Below are 19,850 nucleotides of genomic sequence, written 5' to 3' on the forward strand. Positions count from 1 at the left end.
GAAACTAAATCTGGTCTTAGTTTTTTTGTATCACCCATAGTTTTTGACCAATCTGCTTTTTATATAATTTAAAAACCCTATACCGTATATGGTAAACTTAATGAAACGCTATGTTAAATCACAATCACAGATTTTATTTGATGAAAACATTTTTTACAAGATCAAACCTTAGTCTAGAGCTTAGAATTCGAATGATCAGATATTAAGTTTTCTCTGTTTTGCTGTATGGCTGTGAAAGTTGGACAATGGACTCTGAAACAGAAAAAAGAATAGATGCCTTTGAAATGTATATATATACAGACGTATGTTGAGAATTCCATGGCTACAAAAAGGTACCAATGGTGAGGTACTTCGGCGCATAAGTAAACAAAAGAATTACTCAGCATAACCAAAGAGAGAAAAATACAATAGTTGGGTGATGTGTTGAGAGGTGAAAGATATGAATTACTCCAAATCATATTGGAAGGTAAAGTGCAGGGCAAAATATCAGTTGAAAGACGCCAGAACTCGAGACTGACAGACCTGAGGAGAAATCTTTCGTGCAGCAATTTCCAAAGCTACAATTGCCATTTGGATCACCAACCTTCGAAAGGAGACGGCGCAATAAGAAGAAGGTTACTTGAAATAATGATACATTGTAGTAATGTAGGTTTCACTAGTCAGATAAAATTGGTTTATACTTCTTTAGTACTACTACTACTCTCTATTATATGCTATTACTACTTCTCTTTTGTCTTTGAAGCATCTTATGTACGTTTTTCTGCGATGAGTCGCTTGTAGAGCTTCTCGATGCAGTGACCAACAGTAAAGTACCATCATGTTGGTGTTCCTGCGGCTCTGGTAGCGTTTTTCCATCAATTTAATATCCTGGTGAACGCGTTCACTTTCGTCTTCCAAATTTTCCGGGAAGTAATTAAAATAACTATTCAAAAAGTAAACTTTCAGTAACTTTTTCAATTTCTTAACATGTTAGCTACAATGGTACCATATTTTGGGTCTTTTGCATTTCCTAAGAATTGCAATTCCTAACAACTTGCTTGAATAATACCCATGCTTCCAACAAAGCCGAAAAATCACTTGAAAAATTACTGGGTGCTATTTTTATCTAGAATATCTGGGGGAAGTCAATAGAAAGGCCGTATTATCTCGTGGTTATCGAAACTTTTACTGCGTCATGGCATTTAAGCAAAAAAGGGACTTTTTTCATTTATTTCAATATTGTGAAAAAACTAGTTCAGCAGACGCTTGAAAATACTTTCCTTTTAAAATGAGATCTTCTAAATTAGAAAAATGTTTATAAACAAAAAATTTATTGCAAATTAAACCCAAAAGTAAGCATCATTTTTAATTGTTTATAATTATTAAAATAAACAATAACAATATTTAAAGAATAATTCATAATGTGAGTTTTTGCGGATGAAGGGAATAATCGGTGAAGTAGTTTTTTAACAATTAGATTTGTTTATTCCATTTGACAAAGTTCATTTTCAAAAAATGGCTGTACAGGTGTTTTGTCAATACTTAGAATGTTTTTTTTTTGGTCTGATTCTCTTTATAAGGTTTCAAATGTCATTTTAAAAACCATAATAGTTTTTAATTGTTTACAGACAAATAATTGATGCAGAATGAAGTACCATTACCACTATATTGTCAATATCTCTGGCACAACTTATTCCGCCCAGTATATATTACCAACTGCCACAAGAAAAGCTCTAAAATTTAATTACATTTATGTATAATAAATATGATTAGTTAATAAATATAATCCTTTATTTGTCTTTGCTATTTCTCTTTGTTCAGATTTGCATTCAAGATAAGACGCACACCTGAAGCAGAGCTAGTCAAACTCCTTACAATAAAATTGTTATATCTTTAAATAATATTTAATAATTTATAAGATCTTCAGTTTTTCACAAAAATATAATAAGTATATTACTATCAAATAGGCAAATTATTCTATAATAATTGTAGCACTGCAGTACTTGTTTTTTTTTAATACATTTATTTTACTCCTTTTTTCTAGCTACACCGCCACTGAACTTTTAGTGGCGGGAAAGAAGCGATTGTCCTCATTCTTGAACGATTCAATCGTAAAATTCGCTACAATAACAATAAATAAATTGAGGCTTCTAGTTCTGTAGCCAATATTTTTATCAACGGTTTCGAGATAAGTACCACCACCTTTGTTTATTAAATTAACAGTATGTGAATGCTAACAGTTAAAGGTCTAATAATCTAATAAGTAGAGATGGACGATGCCGTGATTCTTAAGCCACAGTTATGTTTGTGTTGTAGGTCGATGAATCCAAGTACTCTAAATTGCTCTTATTACAGGAGGATTAATTCGAATTTCGGCGAGAAAAATTTACCGAGGAACATTTTTTAGTATCTACGAAAAACATCCAGAAAGAGAAGTTAACAGATACCATATGGAAAGTACCTGTTTACCTACTTAGGACACTTAGGAAACATTCATAGGGATTATCAAAATCAAATGTTTTTAGTTAAAGAACTCTATATCTTTTTGAAAATAACTTTTTGTCTTGAACCGAAACTGGTGGGGTTAGTTAGTTCGTATCATTGAACATTCAGTGTAGGAAGTCGGTAATTTACTAACTTTTTATTTCTAATTATTTTAATACGATAAGTAAACGATTTGAACCAAATGCTTTTAGAAAAAAAAAACTATATTAATATGGATGCCTGTTGTATAAAAGGTATATCCCGTCGTGGGGCCAAATGACGAATGTATCGTCAACATACCGTAGCCAACATGTAGGTTTAACCATCGATGTGGATAGTGCTCAGGTCTCGGATAATAAGTTTATTATTAGATAAAGTCCATTGGACCGAGCTTTCGACATCCTCTCTGATGTCTTCTTCAGGGCTTCCGAGGTCTCAGTCTCCCGAGCCCCCAGACACTACTACACTCACTAGTCACTTCTAGTTCACTCACTAGTTCACTACTGCAGTGAACTGTAGTGAACTAGTGAGTGAACTAGAAGTGACTAGTGAGTGTAGTAGTGTCTGGGGGCTCGGGAGACTGAAACCTCGGAAGCCCTGAAGAAGACATCAGAGAGGATGTCGAAAGCTCGGCCCAATGGATATCGACGCGGTTCAACCCGGGAGACTGGTGAGTTTAATATTAATTTTTATAATAGTATTAATCTTAGTTCTAGGTTTAAAAATATATATATATATATATATATATATATATATATATATATATATATATACATGTTTTTTCTAAAGTTTTAACAATTAGAGCTCTTAGTGAAGTCTCTACGTCTCACTGAAGAGGAGGTGGCATATAAAACTATTGTGAATATAGACATATAATACAAATAATGCATCTCTTTCTAATAGGTCGGATTTTTTGACCACGTGAATAAAATGATCAACGTCACGTGGTCGATAAACCACGTGAGTTTTTTCTGCCGAACTGGGGGAACAGTAATGTATTGCAGTGATATTTGTATTATATGTATATGATTGTGAATGTATATTAAATATTACCAGTGACAGATATTAAATATTTTAGATTTGATGAAATAGGGTGTGAAGTAGAAGTGAATGTTGCTAATATTTTGTTTGCCGCTCGCCATATCAAGATACACAGTTACACGTGGTGAACAACAAAAAAAAAATTATTTATTTAAAATATCTTAGTTGCTGTATTACCGAACAACCAGTTCCACATTAGGAGATAAACTATGGAATTAAGATAGCTCTACAACATTTTTTAAAATGAGGACATTTTCTGTAGTGTCAGCTCTTGTATGTGGTGTTGAAGCATGGACCTTGAAAATATCCATTATTAATTTCTCGAGGATGATGAAATTAACGAACAGCAACAAAACCAACAGAGGGAGGAGAGAAAAAGTCGCAAAGATGGCAGCAAAAAAAAAGAATTAGATAATAATGTAAACCATTAATATAAGAAAATCACAGAGTAGGTACATCATCACTAGAGGCCGAAATTACGTGAAAACATATCTAACTAATATATCAGAGAAGTTAAAATAATTACTACCGAGCATGATGCAGGTTTAGAAGTAAAATGAAGCTCCCAATCCCGAAGATTAAAAATATTTATGGCTACACAATTGATAGAAAAACAAGAACAGGTAAAATGAAACAATCACATAGATCAAATCCAATAACATTTTTCAATCCTGAGATTATTTGCTTTCATCGTTTTGAAAATAAGTGTGACCCGGGAATTCGTAACACTGGTAAAAAAATCATACAGCCCATCTCTAGCACCAACACTGATTACATTACGTTGTTTGTTTCCTAATTATAAAACACGTAATGTAGAAAGCTTCTTTCCGATGGATTTAACTTATAAATATATGAAAAATAAGGGTAGCAAGCTAATTAAAGTCGGAATCCGGTTAAATTCATATTCCAGGGTGTTTTATAATCATATGGCTTTTTTAATTACAACACTAGCTCGAAATTTATTCATTATTCATAAGAGCTCCTTTGTTAGAATTTTTCGACTGGTTATTTAGGTAATTAGATAAAGAGAGATGGAAAACAAGACATAGAAATATAAATGAACGGAAATACAGGAAAAAAAAATATCAAGGGAATAATGCCTCTGTAAATTATTTATTTTAATTTTGCAAAAATTTGCAAAAGTCTGATATACCCGGCGCTAGTAGTTGTGTAAATCTGTTATACTATAAACTAATCAAGAAGGGTAAATAACCAGTGATCCAAAAGAAATAAAATCAGTCTGGAAAATCTATTTCCAAACTCTACTAGGGACGCAAGAAATTTAAGAGCATATGCACATGCGTTACATTGAGGAAGCCACCGAAAATATCGGCGAAAGAGGTAAAACAAGCAATACGAGTGCAAAAGAATAACAAGGCTCCAGATATTGACAACGTCCCCTCTGAGCTATATAAATTAGGTGGCTGTCACCTAGCAGGACAAATGCATAATGCTTAGGAACAAGATTTGGAATGATGAAAAGATCCCTAGCGACTGTAAAATCGAGGTTATATATGCCCAATCTATAAAAAAGGGGATAAACTGAAATGTGGAAATTATCGCGGCATAATCCTCTTGTGTACATCGTACAAAGTTTTTATACTAAACAAAGGACTCCATTAAAAATATTGTCGGGAATATCACACGGGTTTCCGACAAGGATGATCTACAACTGATTAGCTATTCACACTGAAACAAATCGTGGGAATACGACATTGACGTCCACAACATATTCATAGATTTCAAACAGGCCTACGACTCAATAGAGAAGGGTTAAATCAAATATTGCACAGCTTTAACATCTCAAATATAAATTCGATTAGTAAAAGCAACAATGGACTCAAATGGACAAAAATGGACAAAGTAAAAAATGTGACAAGACAGCTGAATATTGTCTCCTAACAAATAAACCAATACAGATTGCCGTCTATGCCGATGATAGCATTATATCTCACAGAACAGAAGAGGCAGCAGATATATATTCAGAATTAAAAGCAGAAGCAAAAGAGACCGGACGAGAAATAAATACTGAAAAGACAAAAAAGCTAACACATACAAGAAAGGCTCGGGGAAACAGACGCACAGCTGAATTAGAGGATGATATTGAAACTGTATAGACTTTTACATATCTGTGAGTTGCATTAAACACGGGTGTAACAGAAAAACCAAAAATTCAAAAAAGAATAGTAAAGAGAAACAAAACTTTTCACTCGCTCATCTGTTTCGCTCCAAACACACACTGGAGATCGAAAATCAGGGTCTACAAAACTATTATCAGACCAATAGTATGTTATGGATGCGAGACATGGATGATGACAGAAGACATACAACGAAAGCTGTGGGTATTGAAAAGAAAAGTTAAACTTCATACTTTCGATAGGCTGGTCATGTAATAAGAATGGAGACCCAAAGATTTTCTAAAAAGCCCTAGATAGCAAAATGCAAGGCGCAATACCAAAAGGAAGGCCGCGAATAAGGTGGGAGAATTTGCTAGACGTGAAAACCTGGAGAAAATCGGCGCGGGATAGGCAAGAGTTTGGGCATCGATTTGGGCTGTAGCGCCATTGGAAAGAGAGAGTGTGTGTGTGTGTGTGAGAGAATGTTCAGCAGAGGCTTGAAAATATCGATACTGAAGAAGATGGAGACACGTTAAAAATGATAAAATTGAGCACCAAACTGCACCTATATTATCAGGTGAAATAAAGGCATAATTAGATTTACCATATTTAGGTGGCACATTACGAAGTAGTCTCGATGTTTAAGAACAGTTATTAGTTTTACCTAGACATTTGCGTTTCGATGATGAAACATGAGATCAAGAACTTTGATAAGCCAACTCCAATACTTACAACGTGTGACTCATACTCAAATCTTGTGCTCAGAGTGCATAAATATTTATAAAAAATAACAGGAACATGTTATTTTTGTTCCAATAAGTGAATTTGTTTGGTCTTTTTCTGTAGGTGGATTTTTTGACCACTTTTTTTCATCTCATAACTACCAATAAAGCATTTTTCCATTTTTTGTGGTACCTAATGTTAGACTTAATAAGGGGTTCGGGTATGACAGACCTAGTGCGAATACTTACTTCTTCTACATGAGCGTGAGTGATGGAAGGATAATGAATAAAAATTTTTTATTCATTATTATTTATTTTATTATTATGGACGACCAAGTCGTCACTGCTGAAGATGAGGAAATTACTTGAAGAGTACTCAAAATGTGGTGTGGAAATTAACGCTAAGAAAACTGAGCATCTCACAATAGGAAAAAATCATTCAAGGAATATAAAACCCGACATTAAAAGAACACAGTGCAGATATACAGTGTGTCCGTAAAGTATGGAATAAATAAGATATTTTCTAAATGAAAAGCCGTTTCAAAAAATCTAAAACACGTCGATTTTTAAGTTTAATGTTCTATATTCTACAACAAAATTTCATTATATAAGGTGATACACATTAAGGTGATGACGTCATCGGCTATTTTTTTAAATGTAACGCTCTATATTTTATGACTTTTTTAGATCGATAAAAATGAGCTGATTCCAAAAAAGTATAATACTCGGGATCTAATGGATATAATTTGAAAGATATGCACTTAGAAAATAAATTATTTATTATCAATTGCAAAAAAGTAGCCTACTACTAGTTTTTAGTGAAATTTAATTATTTTTAGTAACGTTCAATAAGTAGTACAATAATTGTATTAATTCGTGAATGTTCTGTATTAATGCTTAGAATTAATTTGAAGTAAAAATTAATTTGAGTGTAAAGCAAAGAATTGAAATACTCATGATGATTGCGTATGGAGACAAATAGTGAACTCTGATGGAAGTGTGTAATTTATTCAATGATAAATATCCAGAAAGACCCATAACGCAGTCAACAGTAAGTAAGATTGAAAAGAAATTTCGAGAAACTGGTACGGTTGAAAATGCACGCAAATCAGGGCGTCCATCTGTAAATTATGGTACATTAGATGTTCTACTTGCTTTTGAAGAAGATGCGCACACATCTGTTCGTAAGATTAGTAGTGATCTCGATGTTTGCAAAACAACGGTACACAAAGTAATAAAACTTGAAAAATGGCAGTCCTTTAGATGCACACTTGTATAGGAATTAAACGAGGATGATCCAAATGAAAGAAAACACTTTTGCGAAACAATGATGGATAACTGCCACCGAAACCCTCTCTTGGTTCAAAATATTATTTTTTCTGATGAGGCTACATTCACATTTAAAGGCGAGGTGAACTGTCAGAAGTGTAGATACTGAACAAAAGAAAACCCCAACTTGATGCGGGAACATCATACACAATACCCGCAAAAGGTAAACGTATGGGCTGACATTGTAAGAAATAGAATCATCGTACCCTACTTTTTCGAAGGTAATTTAAACGGGCCAGCATAACTTCAGTTTTTAAGGGGGTATATCGTACCTACTTTAGTTAATTTATTCCCCAGTAGAATTAATCCTGAATGTTTTCATGACAGTTTATGGTTTCAACAGGATGGTGCGCCTCCGCATTATGCTTTAGATGTACGAAGGTACCTAAACGAAATTTTTCCGAACAGGTGGATTGAAAGACCTGAACATATTGAATGACCAGAAGGTCACCATTGGATTATTTTATGAGGGGTCATTTGAAGAATGTTGTTTATAAAACGAAACCTGCAAATATTGAAGACTTAAAAACAAGAATTCCTAAAGAAAAAACAATATTTCTCAAGAAACCATAAACAAGGTTCTACAAGAATTTGTACTACGTTTGGGTTACTATTAAATACAACAAGGGCTACAATTCGAACATTTAGGATAAAGTCATTTATTATAATTTATTTATAATTTATTAATATTAGAAATAAATAAATAATAAAATAATAGAGAAAGCAGTGGAATACAATAAACCTCTAGTTCTAATATTTATCGATTTTCACAAAGCCTTTGACACGAGCTAAGCAAAATATTACAGGCGCTTAAATAATGCAGGCTAGATTATAGATATACTAAATTATTATACAAAATATACCTGCAGGCAACAACCACTGTCAGATGACATACTAACAGTAATCGCATAAAAATAGAACGGGGGGTTAGACAAGAAGACCCAATGTCACCTAAACTTTTTAATACGGTGCTAGAACATGCTTTTAAGAATTTGGATTGGATGACAAAGGGAATAAAAATAGATGGAGAATATCTAAACAACTTACGTTTCGCCGATGATATACTTATAATAGCTGAAGATCTAGGTATGGCAAGAGAGATGGTACAGGAACTCGTTGTGGCTACAGAAAATGTAGGTTTAAATATAAATAAATATCTCGAAAACAAAAATCATGACCAATTTGGTACCCAACCAGAACATCAGTATTGGTGTCAAAGAAATAGAACTCGTAGATAGATATAAATACCTGGGACATGAAATTATGATTGGCAGGGATAACCAGACTCATGAACTGAAGAGAAGAATCGGCCTTGGGTGGGCAGCATTTGGAAAACTGAGAGAAACTTTTAAAAGTGAGCTGCCCACATGCCTAAAGAGAAAGGTATTTTATCGGTGCGTCCTCCCAGTCTTGACGTACGGAGCAGAAACACTTACCTTAACAAAAGCAGCAGCTACCAAACTGAGAGTCACGCAGAGAAGAATGGAGTGGTCCATGTTAGGAATAACTCTGCGAGACAGAATAACCAACGAAGACATCAGGAGAAGAACCGTAGTGACTGACATCATCGAGAAGATAGCCAGACTAAAGTGGAGATGGGCAGGACACATAGCCAGAATGACAGATGGGCGATGGACGAAGAGGTTATTGGAATGGAGGCCAAAGGAAGACAAGAGAAGCGTCGGTCGACCAGCTACAAGATGGACTGACGATTTAAGAAGACTCAATAAAAACTGGATAAGAGCGGCGCAAGATAGACGGGGTTGGAAACATGAGGAAGAGGCCTATGTTCAGCAGTGGACTCTTGAGGCTGGATGATGATGATGATTAGAAATAAATAAAAATTAATTTTCTAAGCGCATATCTTTCAAATTATATCCGTTAGACCCCCAGTATTATACTTTTGAAGTAAATCAGCTCATTTTTATCGATCTAAAAATGTCCGTAAATACAGGATGTTACATTTAAAAAAAAAAAGCCGATAACGTCATCACCTTAATGTGTATCACCTTGTATAATGAAATTTTAGTGTCAAATGTAGAACATTAAAATTAAAAATCGGCGTGTTTTAGATTTTTTTAAAGCAGCTTTTCATTTAGGAAATATCGAATTTATTCCATACTTTACGGACACACTGTATAAAACAAAATAGGAAGAGGTAAAGTTATAACAAGAAAGTTACATTCCCATCTATGGAATAAAACTTTGTCAAATCAAAACAAAGAAAACGTTGTGCAGTTCGTTGGTAGAAAGAGAATAAAAGAAAAATTAAAACGGTTGAAACAGGCTTATGTAGAAGATGTTGAGAGCTTACACTATTAAACCGTGTAGACCGTGTAGACGTTAGTAGATAGGATAGAAGCGAAACAATCGGCCTGGTATAGCCACATGAGGAGAATGCTACACGAAAGATTAGCGAACCAAATTTATAATTGGGTCCCACAAAGAAGGAGACCGTCCAGAAAAAAGATGCAAAGAAGGTATAATAGGAACGATAAAAAAGACTGGCGTAAGAGGTGCCAGAAACACTCAAGTTAACTGTAAAGAATCGCTAGAATATAGAATATAAATAAAATCATCCTAGGCACTTACCTCAAAAATAAAGAAGACGATTTTTAATAAAAAGTTCGTTAAAATATTGTATTTTGAAAACAACTTACCATTTGAAAGATGAAACGTCAAATAGAGAATTTATTTTAACAATACTTTGTCTTAACAAAAATATTTTTAATAATATACAGCAAATAAATTCACATTTAAGTTGTACTAAAAAAAAACGATCTAGCGAATCGTCCTGTATAAGGAGCCAACAAGCTCAATATAAAACAAAACTCAATTAGTAGTAATTAATATAACAAAACATATATTTTCAAAATTACCTGAATACAGGAATCACCCTGTATACGTTAAAATTTATATTCGAAATAAATGCACTCCTCATTCCACGACACACCATCTCCACCAACAAAATAAACATTACCTCGCAAGTACTTTCACTTCCATCATTAATCCATAATGTAACAAATTTATCAAAAAAATATTATTTTTAGCTCACAGCCACCCACAGACAATACGACAATACACTTAACGGTTTGTTCACAAAATTCCCTGTATGTTTCTTGTTGTAACTTGTGTTAGAATGCAGCTAAATTCTGAATTAAAAAAGTGAAAATATGTCACAGATTTTAGGTTATGAAATCTGCACTGTTGTCTTGTCGTGTAACGATCTGAACGTTCAAATTATTCAGCCATTAAACAGCAGAAGACCTAACGTGGGTAAATTTAAAATGTTTGTGTGTGTTTATGAATCGTGTACACCTTATTTTTAAAAACGTGGACAAAAACACGTGGAACTAATAAGGAACAACAGTTAAGAACTAATACTAAAAGTTAACAACTTAAAAAAAATATTGATTTAACGAATACGCGAGGCTAAAATAACTTACAAAAAACATAGTTTTTCGAAACAAAAAAAAACATTTATTTTATTTTGAATTCTTATAGTGTCTTGTACCCTCACCCTAATTATTTCAAAATCTTTCGTGTATGTTGGTGCATCCAAGTCCGAAATACTTATTTGTACAAGCCACTATCTCAGAATAGATGAAATTAATATAAATAAATGATAAATAATCAAAATTATAGTTTATTCGTCTTCCGGGTTTGGACCGTGTCATTTGTGAGTGACCCAAAAGTGGGTTCATCTCGACGTTTCGCTACAATTGTATGTAGCTTCTTCAGGAGAACAAAAAAGAAAAAGAAACAAAAGACAGGAAGATGGGTAGTTAGCAACGGTAACTCAGTTACTCAACGCAACCAGAGGCGAATACTAACTACCAAGATGGGCATTTGGTCACAGTAACTCAACTACTCAACGCAGCCAGAGGTGAAAACCAAATGCCAGGACAGGGATTCACGTCCAACAGCTCAGAACACTAACGCGTCGAGAGGCAGGGAGTGAATCCTCTCGACGCCTCGACTGCCTCTCGACGCGTTAGTGTTCTGAGGTGTTGGACGTGAATCCCTGTCCTGGCATTTGGTTTTCACCTCTGGCTGCGTTGAGTAGTTGAATTACTGTGACCAAATGCCCATCTTGGTAGTTAGTATTCGCCTCTGGTTTCGTTGAGTAACTGAGTTACCGTTGCTAACTACCCATCTTCCTGTCTTTTGTTTCTTTTTCTTTTTTGTTCTCCTGAAGAAGCTACATACAATTGTAGCGAAACGTCGAGATGAACCCACTTTTGGGTCACTCACAAATGACACGGTCCAAACCCGGAAGACGAATAAACTATAATTCTGACTCTGGCCGTGGAAGCCTACGATTTCATTTGATAAATAATCAATATGAACTAAATCTGAAGATTTGTTCTAGTTTGAATGAGGTAGTAATTCAGAACTCAAACAGACTTCATTCAATAATTCAATAATTGACCATTCCACCGCAGACTTTTGGACAGGTGTGTTATTCTGATGGAAAAACATATTCTTTTTTTTATTATTATATTATAACATTATTTTGTATCTCTAAATTGTCGCAACAAATTGGTATAACGGGCGTTTAAGGTTTTTCCTCTAAGTCTTCTTCTTCTTTTTGTGTAGACATGACTCTCTTTTTAAATAATGTTCCTACAAAAGTTGTCGTTCCATCGTTTTCGTGGTCTTCTCACTGATCGTCTTCCTATCGGGGAACCGTCTCTCGCCGTCTTTATATTTGGAGTCATTCGGCTTACACTCTGCTCTTCCTATTACCCAGTTCTTGATGTTCTCCACCTTGCATATCTTTCGTATATCTGTACTTCTAGCTTTGTCCCACAGTGCCTTACCATCAATTTTTCTAAGAGTTTTCATCTCTGCTGTTTCTAGCATGCTTTTTGCGCCCCCTGTGTGAGGTCGTGTTTCTGCCGCGTACATGTCATTGTTTGCCAGCTTGTCAGCGCTTGTACGTCATTATTGGTCAGATAACTGTTTTTTAAATTCTGCTTTTCATTTCATTCCCGATATTTATATTTCTCCATATTGTTTCATTCAGGGAACCTGCGGCTGTTTGCTCTATTCACTTGATCTTCTTCTTCGTTTCGAGCTTTCCGTAGTTAGATAGTGACATGCCTAGATATTTAAACTCCCTCACTTGTTCTATTATCTCTTTTGGGGAAATTAACATGTTTAATTTTCTGGTGGTTATATTAAATTGATACAGCATAGTTTGTAAATCATCTTCACTTTGATAGATCAGTATTGCGTAGTCTGCATAGCAGATTATTTTAAGTTGTTTTTCTTCCATTTGGTATCATTTTTTAGTTCTTACGTTTCTTATTATTTGATCCATGATAAGATTAAACAATAGAGGACTAAGGGAACCTCACTGTCTTATCCCATTACCAGCTACAATAGGGTCAGATAGTTATTCTTCTACTTTTACTTTTATTGTGTTCTTCTGATAGATATTTTCGATGGTTTTGATTATTCCTAAAGGTAACTCTCTTGCGTATAATAAGTGGATAACATTCTTTAATTTGGCCCTGTCAAATGCCTTTTTAAGGTCCACGAAACATAAATATGCCGGTTTGTTATTATCTAATAATGACTCTTGCACTTTGTGCATGATCTCTCCGACTTAAAACCTTGTTGTTAGTGTTATAATTTCATTGGGTTTATTTGTTATTACTTTGGTTGTTAATTTTATTAGTTTGTTTAATAAATTAATTCCTCTGTAATTCTCCAGGTCCGATTTGTCTTCCTTTTTGAAGCCAGGTATTAGAATGCTTAATCTTGATTCTTGTGGCCTTCTGTTTTGTTCTGTTATTTTTTGGTTTTGTTAGTTTTAATAGTTGTTTAGTCCGATCTGATCCATTTTTAAGTAGTCTGCAAAAATAGGTGTATGCGGATCCCAAACACAGTTACTGCACCTTTCCCAATCACAGAACTGTTTTTTCTTCTTTGGTGATGAAGAATTTTGTTGTGTCTATTGCTTTTGACCCTGAACTTAAGTTTTATTGATGGTTATGAAATGGCAAAAAAAAAATTGAGAAAGTGTAGCAAAAATGCCTACCTAACTTTGAGAAACCCATTATGTTCTTTACAATACAATGGAATTCCGAGGTATTCCTCTATCTTATAGATAATATTTTAGCAACCGATTATATGGCAACGGGCCAAAAACAATAGATCATCTGAAAGTCGCAGTGTATTAGAATTTTCTAAGAAAGAAATGTAATTCTTCTACTTCCTCCTCTTTATAAGCAATTCTGGTTGTTCATTGGCGGATTAATACCTCTATGAAAGGTTGTCACTCCATCTTTTGCGCGGTAGTCCGACACGGGTCTCCCCATTCCACGTATGTGGTTATTTCATTCTTTTTTTTTATTTAGTGCCCATTCCTTAAATTCGTTTATACACTGCACGTTACATTTTCTTCTGATGTCTTTACTTCTCTTTCGATCTCTCAGCGTATTTCCTGTAATTCTTTTCAGTACTCTCATATCTGCCGTTTCCAGTAGCCTTTGTGTTGTGGCTGTGTCAGCTCTTGTTTCTGAGGCATGTCATTATTGGTCTTACACTGGCTTTATAAATTCTTGAATTCATCTCAGTGTTATTGTGTCTGTTATCGCCATATAGTGTTATTAAAGCATCCTGCCAGTCTATTTGTTTTTTGGACTTCTCACTTTTTTGGTTCTTTGTCCAGGTCTCCATGGCTGGACAGTATAATTCAAAGATATTTTATTTCCATTACTTGTTCAATACTGATGCAATCAATTTCTATTTTACATCTGGTTGGTTCTTTGCTGATTACTATTGTTCTAGATTTCTGAGATGGCATTGTCATATTAAATTCTTTTGCTGTTATGTTAAATCTGTGGCCCAGTCTTTGAAGGCTATCTTCATCTTGGGCTATCAATATTATGTCGTCTGCGTAACAGAATATTTTTACTTCTTTGTTCCCCATTCTGTATCCTCTTTCTTTATTAACGCTTTTGATGATTTCATCCATGATTAAATTGAATAGCATAGGACTACATGAGTCTTATTCCGCTGCCGATTTCCATAGGTTATGTAAGTTGTCCAACTGACTTCCATTTTGTTGTTTAGGTAGATTTTTTCAATAGTTTTTATAATATTTGGGGAACTTCTCTATTATGCAGAAGATGGATTACATCTTTGAGCCTTACTCTGTCAAATACTTTCTTTAAGTCAATCAGATACAAAAACGCTGGTATATTATACTCTAGTTATTTCTCAGTAATTGGCTTTATGATGAATATTGCATCTGTACACGATCTTCCACTACGAAAATCCCGTTGTTCATCTGCTAAACTTATCCTCTGATTCATTAGTTCTTGTAAAATTTTAGTTGTAAGTTTTAGATCATGAATATCGTGAAAGAAATTTAAAAAATGAAATGGCGCTGGGTCGATCACATACCCAGTTATGACGATAACAGGTGGACACGAAGAATCCTAGAATGGAGGCCAAGGAGGACGACAAGAAGTATGGAAAGACCTCAAAAGAAATGGCTAGATAAGAGCAATGACAGCCGAACGGTGGATTAGATTGGCGCAAGATAGAGAAAGATGGAAGGAATTGGGAGAGACCCGGAAATTCAGGACTGGATGGAAAATGGTTAACGAAGAAGAAGAAGAACGCTGACTGTGCAGGAAAAGGAACAGAGAGACGTATAATGATTGTAATATATGAATAAAGGAAGTACACTACTCCAAGAAATTAACGCACCATTTACAAAAACAAAAAAAGCGATTCATTGGTGTTTTAAATTTAATTGTATTCATTTTTGTATGGAATATACCATGTATTTGGAATGTTTTTATCGGGTTACTTGTATTGTTTTTTTGTTTCAACCGGTTTCTAAGGAACACACAACAAAGGTGCTGTAAATTTGTTAATGTCGATAAGAGATTAGTGTCATTTTTCAGTCGTTGTGTGAACTATTGATGTTTGGTGGTAACATTTTGCTATTGTTTTAATCAAAATGCAACGCGAATCGAGAAATTTGACTAGTGAAGAGTGTGGTCAAATAGTATTTTGCACGAAGAAGGTTGGAGTTACAGACATTTAGGGGAACGGTTCGGCGTACACCATACATCGGTCTCACGGATGATGTAACGGTACAGAGAGACCGGTAGTCACTCTAGGCGTCCAGGACAAGGTCGACATCGTGTAACAACTTCCGTTCAAGACCGTTTTTTTACGACTTCGCACCCTAAGACAAAGATTTGTAACTACCAGAAGCTTATAATCCCAACTTAAAGATGTTCATAATGTTCGAATCAGCTGTGAAACTGTTCGCCAACGTCTCAAGGAAGGTAATTTGGTAAATTGCATACCTGCCAGAGGGCCAGCCTTGACCGTAGCTCATCGCAGAGCGCGTTTAGAATTTGCACGAAATCATATCCATTGGTTGGAGGCTGATTGGAATAGAGTTCTGTTTACAGATGAGAGCAGATTCTGTCTTTACAATTGTGATAGGCGTATTCGCGTGTACCGACGTCAGAACGAACGGTATGCACAGAGTAACATGCGAGAACGATTATAGTCTGGAGTAGCGTTTCTTTAACGGGTCGTACAGACTTAGTGGTGTTGAATAACGGTACCATCAACGCTCACCGATATATCGTTGACGTTCTTCAAGACCACGTTGTGCCATTTGCTCCTTATATTGGCGAAAATTTTGTTCTAATGCACGATAATGCACGACCGCAAATATAGTGCAAAATCATCTAGAGGAAGTTGGAATCGACGTTATGAATGGCCAGCGAATAGTACCAATCTTAATCCTATAGAAAATGTTTGGGACTTGCTTGGTAGACGTCTACGGATTTTCCTAATCAACCAAACACTCTGCAGGAACTGGAACAACGTCTTGCCCAAATTTAGAATGAACTGGAACAGAATACTTTAAGACCGTTTATTTTAAGTACGTACATATTGAAGATGGTTAGCGACAACATCACTAAATATGTTTGTTTTACAGAGTAAAGTAATACGAAATAAAATGCTTTTCATTTCAGTTAATATTGTCCTGTTATATGGTAAGTTTTAAAGTGGTGCATTAATTTCTTGGAGCAGTGTATTTATCTCTTTAGTCTGCATATTTTCTATCGAATATTTTTTATCAGAATATCATATCGTTGTCTTCTTAGTCCACTCATAGCATTTCAGAGATCACATTCTAATATCACGACGTAACAATACTTTTTTTGTATCATTTCTATTCTGCATTTTGGGTATTATTAAAAAAGTTGAATTGTAAATTGCTTTTGTACTGTTAAATAGGTCAAAGACCGTGCTCTTATATCAAATGTAAAATTCGTCATTCCCCCTTGAGCAAAACAAATAAAGCACATATATAATTGCTCGATAATAACACGATTGAGTGTTATACGGCACAATCATACATAATCTTTATTTCCATAAATAATGTACCAGGGACGGGTGTAGAAAAGTTATAGTTGATAAAAATATACACGATTACTACAGCACTAGGTAGAATAAATACAAATGGGAAATTTACTATCATGTAAAAACAAATCAAAAATCACAATTGGAGTAAGTTGTGAAGTTTTCGTCTGGGTGCTTTTCATTCTATATAACGTTTATGAGTTGATATTTTCATTGAAACCAAAACTTATGATTTAGAAATTATATTGTACTAAGTCCTTCATTTATTATAGAAATCAAGATCAACATTTATACAAAACCACCAACTTTGTTAAAAACGTTGTTCATTAAAGTCTTAACTGTTCGATGGATGTGCATTCCTAAGCATTCCCATACCAATTTGCACCTTAGCACATGGTATCACTGCCTTGCTGGTTCCTCGATCCCGATATTCTTGTCTAAGTTTAACTGAGCGCATCTTCCAATAACTTTCCGCTCACTGTAAAATACTATGCAGCTTTCTGAATGTTTCATTCTAGGCCCGTACACTCCTCTCCACTTGCTATAGCCGTCTGTATTGTATCACCTGATTCATTTAATTAAGCTTATTGTAGTAAATTCATTCTCAAAGTCTTCCTTGGCATGCTGACTTTGAACATCGTTAACACGGACTGGAATCAGTTGTAGTGATTCCTTCTTCAGTCATCCTATACTTGGTGTTTGTTTTCAAGCTCTCCACTAGAGTATAGGATAATTCCGGTATAGATGGACTACCAGATTAGTTGGTCCAGTGGCATAGTTCAGAAACCAGCCGCCATAGGCCTCTGGCATCAATGCCATGTGTCATGACGGTAGAAAGTAGTTCACTGGTGTGTTTCTATTAAATTTACTTTGTTGTTTAACGAGTTTTCGAGACCAAACTAAATTAGGTGTTAGAAGTTAGAAGTTTTTCCATAATTGTATGTATAGACTTATAACCTTAAAGTTTGAGTATTTAACTCTATTCCAGTGATGAATCACAGTAAAACACATAAGGAGTGTTTATGGATACACGTTACTGGAAGCTCATACTGTGCTGGTCCCAGATAAACAAGATATATGGACCACTTCTTTTTGGGATAGTTGGACCAATTTTTCTAAAACTTTGTTTAGATAAAATTGGTTTTATTTAGGTTCTTTTACTTTTAAACGACAAGAGGCTCATGGCGTGAGGATGACTTGACTAATAGGTTTCTTGGTATTAATGAAGACGGAAGTTCAGTGACGGCATGCCTCCAGGATCTGCTGTTATAATGAACCAAAAGTCGGCTTATATGAACGAGTTATTTTTTGACTGGTAGTCCAGGAAATGAAGCATTTCACCTCGCAATTTTTTCGTCCTGCGTGGATTGACTTGAAATTTTAACAGAAGGTAGGTAATAGCCTAAGGATCAAAATCTATATCAAACCAAAGTGCGCCAAAGCCTTGGGGGTGGTTGCCACCCCATCTCGGGGGGTGAAAACTTTTTTTTACATTTTAACCACAGGTTTCGATTAAAAAAGTGATTCTAAACAAAAAATGTTCTATACATTTTTTTTGTAAAACTGATATTTTTCAAGTTATTTGCGATTGAAAGTAACAACTTTTAGACGAAAAAATCGACGTTTTTAATCGATTTTTCGCGAATAACTCGAAAATGGTGCATTTTAACAAAAAAAATTGTAGAGAACAAATTTGTAGCTTTTAAAAAGACAAATACAATTCATTTTTTAAAATGTTTTTGCGATATAATAGGAACCGAAATACGGTCTATCAATGTTCAGCGGTTTTCTTCAAATGCCAAATTTGAAAGATTCAAAGTCAAATATCGGGAAAATGATGCATTTTTGGAAAAAAAACTCATAGAACCTTTTTTAAAGAGCATAAATAGACCTATCATAAAAAAAAACTCTAGCTCAAAAATTGAGTGAGTTATGATGAAAATAAGGTCAATACCTCATTTTTTTACGAAAAAATCGATAAAAACAACCTCCTCATTACTCCTATAATTAAAATCGATCTTCACCCTTCTGCAATTCTCTTTGTACATGTATTGTTAATACGCCCAAGAAGTTTGACCAATTTAAAATGCTTAGTTTTAGAAAAAGTACAGCTTAAAGCGAGAAACGATTTACAATTTCATATTTTTTACCCTTCTTTTTTTAAATATCCCCGAAAATACTGAATATATGAAAAAAATAAAAATGCACTAAATTGTAGCTTTTTTATTGACTAAAATTTTCCTTTATTTAGATTTGTTGTACAATGAATATTTAGCGAGATATAGCCGTTTCAAGCATCGATTTACGATCAAGCACCATCTTTTTCGAGCCCTTTAAACTCACCCCATTTAAAAACCAAGGGTTCCAAAAAGATTTAATTCGCAGATCCTTGTAGCTCTTAAAAACCTCTACAAAATCGTTTTTGAAGAAACACTCTATCGTTAAAAATGAAGGAAATACGTTAAGAAAACCAATTAATTTTTTTTAATATTATAATTGTTTTACCTATAAATGTAAATATTTTCAACTATTTATGTAAATGTATAAGAATATATGATGCCTTTTTATGTTTTTTTGCATTTAATTCTACTTTTTTCAATTTATATCTATTAAATTAGTTTATAAAAACTGCAATGTTGTAAAGGGTGATTTTCAAAAGTTGAAAAGTTACAAAATTTTGCAAAAAATTGTTTTCACCTATAGCACTCATAACAATTGATTTTTAAGGGTTGAAAATTTATGAAATTGTATTTTAAAATATAAA

At 34.3% G+C, this 19,850-nt stretch overlaps 1 protein-coding gene across 5 annotated transcripts in view; it reads right to left on the reverse strand.

Annotated features, from left to right (window-relative positions):
* LOC140432676 (transcription factor E2F1-like) overlaps positions 1–19,850 on the reverse strand; it is a 142,857-nt gene that overhangs the window by 48,792 nt on the left and 74,215 nt on the right. The window contains exon 1 of one of the 5 annotated variants that reach the window (XM_072520735.1): positions 10,552–10,799. The exons of the other annotated variants lie outside the window; for them this stretch is intronic. The gene's annotated coding sequence lies outside the window, so the exon portion shown is untranslated. Of the gene's footprint in view, positions 1–10,551; positions 10,800–19,850 lie in introns of those variants that run through there. 5 annotated transcript variants of the gene reach the window in all.

Source organism: Diabrotica undecimpunctata, chromosome 1 (assembly GCF_040954645.1).
Source record: "Diabrotica undecimpunctata isolate CICGRU chromosome 1, icDiaUnde3, whole genome shotgun sequence".
NCBI lineage: Eukaryota > Metazoa > Arthropoda > Insecta > Coleoptera > Chrysomelidae > Diabrotica > Diabrotica undecimpunctata.